Source organism: Marmota flaviventris, chromosome 3 (assembly GCF_047511675.1).
Source record: "Marmota flaviventris isolate mMarFla1 chromosome 3, mMarFla1.hap1, whole genome shotgun sequence".
NCBI classification, from domain to species: domain Eukaryota; kingdom Metazoa; phylum Chordata; class Mammalia; order Rodentia; family Sciuridae; genus Marmota; species Marmota flaviventris.
The window spans coordinates 166,211,913-166,221,920 of NC_092500.1; positions in this window are offsets into that span (position 1 = coordinate 166,211,913).

Here is a 10,008-nt window from a genome sequence, read left to right on the forward strand (position 1 = left end):
TTAAAGGCTTTGGATCCTGTGACCTCTAAGTCTCCCCCCCACACACATATCCCCACTGCTGCACCAGGCCCCAGATTAACAAGCCCTGCACTCCAGAAATTGAAGGAGACACAGCTAGGGGGTGGACATGGTGCAGAAGGACATAACATGTCTGGCTCTGAGGTTTGCAGTGGGGCTCTCTCCTAAGGCCAGGGAAAGCCCTCTGTACAGATTGCCCTTCCTGCAAGAGCAAGGCTTTGCCTGTGGAAGCAGCCAGTTCTAAAACAAAGGACCAGCTGGGGGTCCTCTGTAAGAAGGGAACTGTCAGCTCTTCTAGGACAGACACTGACTTTAGGGTGGCAATCCTCTTAGGACTCCTCCTCAGTCCTCTCCTCTTCCCTGTGCCCTAGGCAGAGCTCTACACCAGCGGTGACAGGTGGTGAGTACCAGGTTTCCCCTCCCACCCAGGCTTCTCTCCTCAGTCATGGGATTGCAAATCCATCCGCCATTTAACACCAGGACATTTCCTCCTTGGCCTCTGGACATTCCCATGACCATGGCCAACTCCAAACTTGGCACCCCAACTCAAGCCCACTCCAACCCCTGAGAGATCTCAGAGGCAAAAATGGGGGCTTCTCAGGCCCCTTGAGATTTGAATTAGCCAGGGGTCTCACAGACAGAGGACCAGTAGAAGAGGGGGTGTGATCATAAGAAGTCAAGGGGAGATGTGTTTGGTGTAGGAACAGTTCAGTATCTCAAGTGTGGCAAGAAACTATGATAGAATTATGTAGAACTTACTACACCCAATACAATTTCAGTTGAAAATTAAAACACAAAACAACAACAACAAAATACACAGTAGTTCCAGGGTCCTCAGAATGCAATCCAAACCTGTTGGTGCAACTGAAAAAGTGACTTGGTCATTTCCAACATACCTGTCTCTCAACTGCACACTCCTCACTGCTGTTGGCCTTCCTTGCTGTCCTCTAGTACCTGCTGTTTCATCCCCAGGACCTTTGACCATACCATTGCCTTGTTGGTTGTCTGCCTAACAACACCTAGTTCTTTGAGATGTCACTCAACTATCACTGTCAACATTTTGTACGGTGCCTGCACACAGCAAATGCTCAATAAATGCTGGTGGAACTGAGCTCTCTCCTCTTCCCTCTCCCTTTTCTCCCATCCCTCCACAACCAGTCCAAACCCTCTTGCTAAAGCATTAACTAATAAGATATAAAATGAAAGGAAACCAACTTTGAAAACTGTTTCGTCTAGTTCTGACAAAAAGCAAGCTTCTTGTGAAATAATTAGAACATATGAAATTGTAGTTGCTGGATCCTATGGTAACTCTACTTTTCATTTTATGAGATAGGAAATGATGGGTTTTTTTTAAGAGAGAGAGAGAGAATTTTTTAATATTTATTTTTTAATTTTAGGCAGACACAACATCTTTGTTTGTATGTGGTGCTGAGGATGAACCTGGGCCGCCCGCATGCCAGGCGAGCGCGCTACTGCTTGAGCCACATCCCCAGCCCGGAAATGATGGATACATTGTTGAATTATCAAATCAGGGTTTCCATCACCTTACACATATTTCATTAATTTGGGGCAGGAACATTCAAAATCCTCTTCTCTTTTGAAATATACAACACATTATTGATAACTAGTCACACTACTGTGCATAGAACACAAGAACTTGTTCCTCCAATCTAACCCTAGCATTGTGCCCATTGACCACCCCCTCTCCATCTCCCTTTCCCCTGCCCTCTGCAGGTCTGGTAACCACTATTCTATCCTGTTTTAATGAGATAACATTTTTATGCTTTACACAAGAGTGAGATGATGTGGTATTTGTCTTGCTGTGCTTTGCTTATTTCACTTAACACAGGGTCCTCCAGGTTCCTGCATGTTGTCACAAATAACGAGATCACTCTGTGTGTGTGTGTGTGTGTGTGTGTGTGTGTGTGTGTGTGATTGTTAAGAAATGTCCCCTGAAAAGATCATGTTTTGGGCTGGGGATGTGGCTCAAGCAGTAGTGCGCTTGCCTGGCATGCGTGCGGCCTGGGTTTGATCCTCAGCACCACATACAAACAAAGATGTTGTGTCCGCCAAAAACTTAAAAATAAATATTAAAAAAAAATTCTCTCTCTCTCTTTCTCTAAAAAAAAAAAAAAACAAAACATGTTTTTAAAGCATGGTCCCCAATGCAGGAAGGTTCAGGTGGGGCCTTTAGGCAATGATCAGAGCTCTAACCTCATCAGTGGATTAATCCACTTGGTGGATAAATAACTTAATAGACTACTGAATTTACCATGTACCACTGTGGACTGGACAGAACTGGAGGATATGCTCTTGGATACTAAACCTTGTCTCTGGATACTAAACCTTGTCTCTGGTTCCTTGAGCACGCATACTCATTCATATTCCCCCCCCCCCCCTTTCTCTCTGACTCCCTCCCTCTGTCTCTCCCTCTCTCTCCTTTCTGGCTACCATGAGCTGAATTGTCTTCCTCCTCCATGCCCTTCCACCATGATGTTCTGCTTCACCTCAGTCCAGAGTAATGGAATTGACCAGCCATGGACCGAGAGCTCTGATCCATGTATCAAAACGTTATTTTGTATCTCATATCTACCATGAGCCCCAAATAAACATTTTCTCCTCCAAGTTGTTCTCATCAGGCATTTTGGTCACAGTGATGAAAAGCTGACTGACACAGTGTTTCTATTGTGTATCACATTTTCTTCCTACATCTGTGTCCATCTGTTGGCGGACACTTCAGTTGATGATATATTTTGGCCATTGTGAATAGTGCTGCGGTAAAGATGGAAGTGCAGATGTCTCCTCAACATACTGATTTCATTTCCTTTGGATGTATACACAGTATTGTGGTTGCTGGATCCTATGGTGGTTCTACTTTTAATTTTTGGAGAAATCCTCATACTGTTTTCCACAGTGACTATACTAATTTACATTCCCACCAAACAGTGTGAATCTATAGATTGTTTTGGACAATATGGATATTACTACTGTAATATTAATTTTTGCAATTCATGAATATAGGATGTCTTTCCATTATTTGTGTTCTCTTTAAATTTTTTCGTAAGTATTTTATATTTTGGGCATAGAGTTCCTTTATTTCCTAGTTAAATTTATTCGTAAGTATTTTATTTGTTTTTGCAGCTATTGTAACTGGATTGTTTTCTTAATTTCTGTTTCAGTTAATTTGCAATTGGCAAGAATAAATGATACTGTTTCTTGTATGTTGACTTTGCATCCTATAATTTTACGGAATTGATTTATTAGTTTTAACAGGTTTTTGGTGGAGTCATTAGGCTTCTTATGCCGTAATTTAGCGCCTTTGTGTTCAATTTGGATGTCTTTTATTTCTTTCTCTCACCCAATTGCCCTGGTGAGGCCTTCCATGACTGTGTTGAATGGAAGAGATGAAAGCAGACATCCCAAGTTTAAAGGAAAAGTTCTTGACTTTTCCCTGTTCAGTGTGATGTCACCTGTGAATTACTTATACGTGTCTTTGTGGTGTTAAGCTACATTCATTCTATGCTTAATTTGTTGAACGTTTTTATCATGAAGAACTTTTGGATTTAATCAAATTTTCTTTTGCATATGGAGATGATCATATGATTTTATCCTTCCATCTGTTAATGTGAGGTACCATGTTTATTGATTTGCCTATGTCAAACCATCCTTGCATCTTTGAAGTGAATCACAATTGATCATATAATGATCTTTTAAATGTGCTGTTGGCTAATATTTTGTTGAATTTTTTCTATCTATATCCATCAAGGATTCTGGTTTGTAGTTTTCTTATTCTGTTGTGTCCTTGTCTGGTTTTGGTATCTGGGTTATTCTGGCCTTGTTGAATGAGTTTGGAAGAATTTCTCCTCTTTAATTTTCTGGAATAGTCCAAGAAGTTTTGATATCAGTTCTTTAAGCTTTTAGTAGGTTTCAGCAGTGAAGCCCTTGGGTCCTGGGCTTTTTTTTTTTTTTTTTTGATGGATACTTTTGATTATTGATTCAGTTTCTCAATGTTATTGGTCTGTTCAGACTTGCTATTTCTTCATAGTTCAATCTTGATATATTGAGTCTAAGAATTTATTTATTTCTTCTTGTTACCCAATTTGTTGGCATATAATTATTCATTATAGCCTCTTATTAAACTTTATATTTCGGTGGTATCAGTTGTATCATTTTTCGTTTCTGATTTTATTTGAGTCTTTGTCTCTTAGTCTGACTAAAGATTTGTCAATTTTGTTTATCTCCCCCCCAAAAAAAATCCCAACCTTTTGTTTTATTGACTGTGTGTATTTCTTTAGACTCTAGTTCATTTACTTCTGCTCTGTTATTATTTCCTTCCTTCTTAAGTTAAATTTTCACATTTGTAAAGTCTGAACATCTTCTTATTATTGATTTCTAGAGTTTGGGATGTCTTCTTCCATTCCTTCACTTTCCTTTGGAAGTGTCCTTACAGGTGAAGGGAGTTTCTTGTTAGATAGCATGTAGTTGGCATTTGTTTTTTTTATCTATTTGGCTACCAGATGGCTTTTATCTGGAAAATTTAATCCATTTACATTCAATGTAATCATGAATAGATAAAGACTTATTATCGAGCTTTTTTTTTTTTTGCTATTTGTTTTCTAGTTGATTTGTGTATCCCTTTTTCCTTTCTTTCTTACTTTCTTTGTTGTTAAATGATTTTTCTCTAGTATTATGCATTGATTCTTGCTTTTTATTTTAAAGTGTGTCACAGGTTTTTGCTTTGTGGTTACTATAAGGCTTGCAAAAAACATCTTATGATAGATGATATTAAGCAGATAACAAGTAAATTTTGACTGCATTTAAAAACCGTCCACACCTTAACTCTTTTCCCCCACCACATTTTGAAATTTTGATGCAATAGCTCACATCATTTTGTTGCATATCCCTCAACAATTTATTGAAGCTATTATTATCTTAATAACTTAGTGTAAATTACTAAAGATAAAAGTGGCTTACAATCCATATTACCTTATTAAAATATTCTGAATTTGATTTTATACTGACTTTTACCAGTGACTTTTATGCTTTCTGATGTTTTCATGTTCCTCACTAACATCCTTTTCTTCCACCTTGAAGGATTCCCTTTAGCCTTTCTTTTAAGGTAATCCAGGTGGTGATGAAACCCTCAGCTTTTGTTTGTCTGGGAGTCTTTATCTCTCTTTTCTTTTCTTTTTTCTTTGGACGGGGAATGAAATCCAGGGGCACTTTACCACTGAGCTACATCCGCAGCCCTTTTTATTTTGAGACAGGGTCTCAATCAGTTGCTGAGTTTGGTCTTGAACTTGAGGTCCTCCTGCCTCAGCCTCTACCGTTGCTGGGATTCTAGGTGGATGCCATCACACCTGGCTTTTCTCTCTCTGAAGAACAGTTTGGCTGGGAATAGTATTTTTTGGTTGGCAGGTTAATCTTTCAATCTTTTGAATGTATCATTTCAATTCTCCTGGCTGGTATGGTTTCTGCTGAGAATTTGCTGATAGGCATACTGATGTATGTATTTTCTTCTTCTTTTTTAAAAATTAATTTATTTATTTTAATTAGCTATATATGACAGTAGAATGTATTTTGATTTATTGAAGACAATTGCGGCACAAATTTTCAGTGGTTGTACACAATGTAGCATCACACCATATGTGCAGTCATACATGTACCTATAATGATGATGTCCTTCTCATTCTACCATATTTCCTGCCCCCATGCACACTCTATTATTTCCTTCTTTTCTCTTGCTACTTTAAGAGTCCTTTCTTTGTCTTTGACAATTTGTCTTCGAATACTCCTATTTGGATTGAATCTTATTGGTGACTATTAATCTTCATGTGCCTACATATTTGTATCTTTTGCCACATTTAGGAAGTTCTTTTCTGTAATTTCTTTAAAAAGCTTTCTACTTCAATGCTTTTATGTGGGAAATCTGACCAGGGCCTGGAAGCCTTGCCCAGAAGCCCAAATGGGCATGCCTCCCAGCAGATCCCTGCATAGGCCTGACTATAGATAAGTGAGGGTTAGATCTTAGCTTGGGCCCCTTCAGAATTTGTTGAGAGATAGAGGCCTTAAGCCTCTGGTAATGTAATGGGCATAGGTCTCTCAACAGTTCCCTGAACAAGTGAGATGGTTCTCCAAGTGCTATGCAAGGGGCTGGAGCCACAACTGGGCCCTCTGGGGATCCACCTGTCACAGAGGTTCAGATGGACTCCAAGACTGTAAGACACGGGTTATCCTCCCTCTGGGTCCTTGTATTAAACTAGAACTACCAGAAATGGGAGTGGAAGCTGAGCCATAGGTCAGCTGTCAAGCCTACTGCAATATGGATGTTGACAGACAGATGAACCTCTTCAGTGAGACACTAGAATGTACCCATGACTCCTCTTGGACCCTTTGGCAGATGGTTTGAGTTGCAGCTCAAAGTCAAACAGGGCTCTAGCCACGCCCCTCAAGGAACAGAACTATTTCCAGGCTTGAGCCCAGAGGTACAATCAGTGGGTGTGCCACCTGGCTGTGGGTCTGCACTCTCCTAATAACCTCCTAGGTCTTTAGATCCAGCAGGATTCCACAGCCTCCAGCCATAATCCTGAGACTCCCACTAAGTGAGTTTTGCTGTGGATGGGTGCAGAATGGTTTCCATGGGATATGAGCAGGTGATATCTCTTGTACCATCTTGCTGCTGTTGGTCAACACTTAACAGCTTCAGTTATTTCCCTCAGGATATTTTCCCCACCATATTATAGGTACAGTTTCCATATCATGATTTCTCATCATGTTATTTCGTGTTGATTCTTAATGTAATTTTTAGTGGTTCTTGATTATTTCAGTGTCTTCTACCATGTCAGGGGGCCATTTCTCCATTGTTGAACGTAAGTTGTTTACAATGTTTTACTAGTACCAATTACATCATTGCAATTATCTTTGTGAGAGTAATGTTTATGGAGCAGCAGAGTGTGGTTCTTGCTAATTGTTACAATTGAGAAAGCTGAGGCCCAGAGAAGTGAAGTAATTACTTAGGAGCCTCAGCGCTGACGAGTGGTCAGGCTGGGGTGATTAAAGGTAATCACCAGTAATAAGTGCCCCATACTGGAGACGTATCTCAGCAAGCCAATCTGTACCTCACCACGCCCCTCCTCCCAAGAGAAAATGAGCATTGGAAGCTTGCACATAGTAATTTCTTGATGTACTTTTTGTTGGACTGAAACCAAGAGAAGTTGCATACTTCAGAATGGCAGTGAACGCCTGTTCTAGATGAAACAAAATGACAGGGTCTGGGTTTAAGTCCGGGTGTCCCACCCTCCATCTTTGCCCCAGGTCCTGTACTGCTGCCAAGGCAGAGCCAGACGACGGACTCAGAGCTGGCTTGAGCAGTCAGAGAACCTGGGTTCGAATCCTGGCCCCACAATTTCCTGTCTTGGACAGCGGGTGCTTTCCCCTCAGTTACCTTATCTGTAAGGAGCATCTCACTCACAATTCTCCTGGGGGAAAGGAGCTGAATGCACATGCACAGAGGGTCTTAGGACAGTCCCAGCCTGGTCCTTGCACAGTGCAGGTGCGCTGTTGCCACATCTGCTCCTGAGGTGCAGGAAGGAGGCCTCTTGGGAGGAGAGCAGAGCAAAGCTGCCAACTCCTCCTTCCTCACATCTGCAGACCCCCCTCAAAGGGAAGGCAGCACCTCCTGCCCGACTACCCTACTGTCCTAGGACATAGGGGATTGCTCATCAGAGGCTGGGGACTCCTTTTGATTTTTTTTTTCCTGGTTTTGAGGGTCTGAAGTCAAACCATTTTCCGAATAGTCTGAACCAACCTACATCACAAGAAGCACAGCGTGTCCCTGTAAGGACAGCTGGAGCCCATGAGAGCCCCACCTAATGTCCTGGCCAGCCGCCATCCTGGCACTTGCATCCCAGAGCAGGAGACGGAGAAAAAGAAACACACTCCATGGTAGAGGGCAGATGGTGACTAGTGCTATGGAGAAAGCCAAGGTGGATGGGGAGGAGAGAGGGTGAGGGAAGCCACCAGAGGTGACAAGAGAAGGCCCATTGGATGAGGTGGTCCCAGGCCCAAGGTCCAGAAGCATGAAAAGGGAGCCGAACCGACAACTGAGCGGGGAGGCGCCCACACTCCTCAGGGTGTGTCCATGGCACTTAACCCACATCACTCCTGGGCCACGAGTCACTTTCTATTATATTGTAGTTTGTATATTCAGTGCACCTCTCTTCTGGGCTCATTGTGCACAGAACCCTCGAGGCCCCGTTCTGCAACCTCTGTAGACACCCTGGGAGGCAGCAGTGTGCCCCACCCTCCCGCAGGCTTTCTGTGTTTGTAACGTGCATCAGGTTGAACAGGAAACACCTGGAAGCCCGTGAGGCAGGATTAAAACAGAAATAGGTTTAATTAGTGATTCCCAGACTAATAAAAATGGAGAAAATAGTTTTAAAAAACAGAACTGAAGCTCTCCATGTGATCTATCTGTTAAAGTAAAAGGAGAACCAACCAACCAACCAACCAAGCAAAATGTATTGGCCCCTCCCTTGGGAAAGAGATTTGGAAATGTAAGGGTATTGCCCCATTTGGTCTGGGGCAGGGAATCTTGGCTGGTCACATACATTCCAGGGTCGTATGTTGGCTGGATATCTATCGGTTTTGTGATCTGGCTTCCGTGTTTCTCGTCATTACAAATCTGTGCCATTCTATGGAACTCCTTGATGAGTGTAGAGCTTCACAGAAGATTGGGCAGAGCAAGGCACGTCCTGCTTCCTCCGAGGAGGCAGCTCCCCCTAGTGGCCTGCGCCACACACAACAATGAGCACTTGCTCTTGGTGCCAAGTTACAAAACCAATGGGGTTTTACGATCACCAGGAAATCTTAGAGAACTTTGATCCCAGCATCTCATTAACAGACATAGAACCAAAGGCCCAGAGAACGATCAGCCTGAGTGTGGACCCTTTGAAGGTTGAGCAACAACACCAGGCAAGACCCAGGCCAGGAGCATCTTTGATCAGCTGAAAAGCACAATTATAAATTGCACGTGTGCGTCGGGATCCACCTGCCTTTTCTCCAGGAAACTTCCTTTTCAATTAAAACACATCGTTTTCAAATCATCTGATTTCTAGGATGTCAGAACATTCATCACACACCGTGGGCTGAGTTTTCATCATTTTTTTCCTTGATCTATTATTCATCGTCATTGTCACCAGCATGTTTAAGAGTACAGAGCTGTTTAGTTGGAGGAGCTCAAAACTTCTCAGCCCCCTTCTCTGATGAAGTGAGCAGAGGGAGGAGATCCTGGATTCAGCTGAGAAGAAAATCAAAGGCTGCAAGGAGAGGCCCTCCGTGACTAGTTCCATGGTAACCTGCCTTCCTGTCCTTAGCTGGCTGGGCTCTCCTAGTAACTTGCAGTACCTGAAGTCCAGTTAGGGTCCAGTCTGATGCCACCTAGTTCCTCTGCTGCCTTGAAGCTGGACCAGGGTCAGTACCATGTGAGCAGCTTGGGAAGCTCCTACTCCTAACCCTGCTGGGGTTACCAGATCTGAAACTGGTCTCTTTGAGGTCTGGTTGATGGGTACAAAATACAGTTAGGAGATTAGTTCTAGCATTCTATGCCACAGCGAGGTGGCTAGAGTTAATAATTATTTGTTGTATATTTCAAAATAGCAAGAAGAGAGGGCTTTGAATGTTCCTAACACACACACACACACACACACACACACACGCACACACATGCAGATGAATGTTTGATGTGATGGACATGCTAAATACTCTGATTTGATTATTGCTCATTGAACACAATTATAGAAATATCTGTGAATATGTAACAATTAACTATGTGACAAAAATAAAAAATGCTGATGTAATAATAAAATACAGCTGGGTGTGGCGGCATGTGACTGGAGTCCTGGCCCTCAGAAGGCTCTGGCAAAAGACCTGCTTGAGCCCATGAGTTGGAGATCAGTCTGGCAACCTAGTGAGATCTCATCTCAATCATAA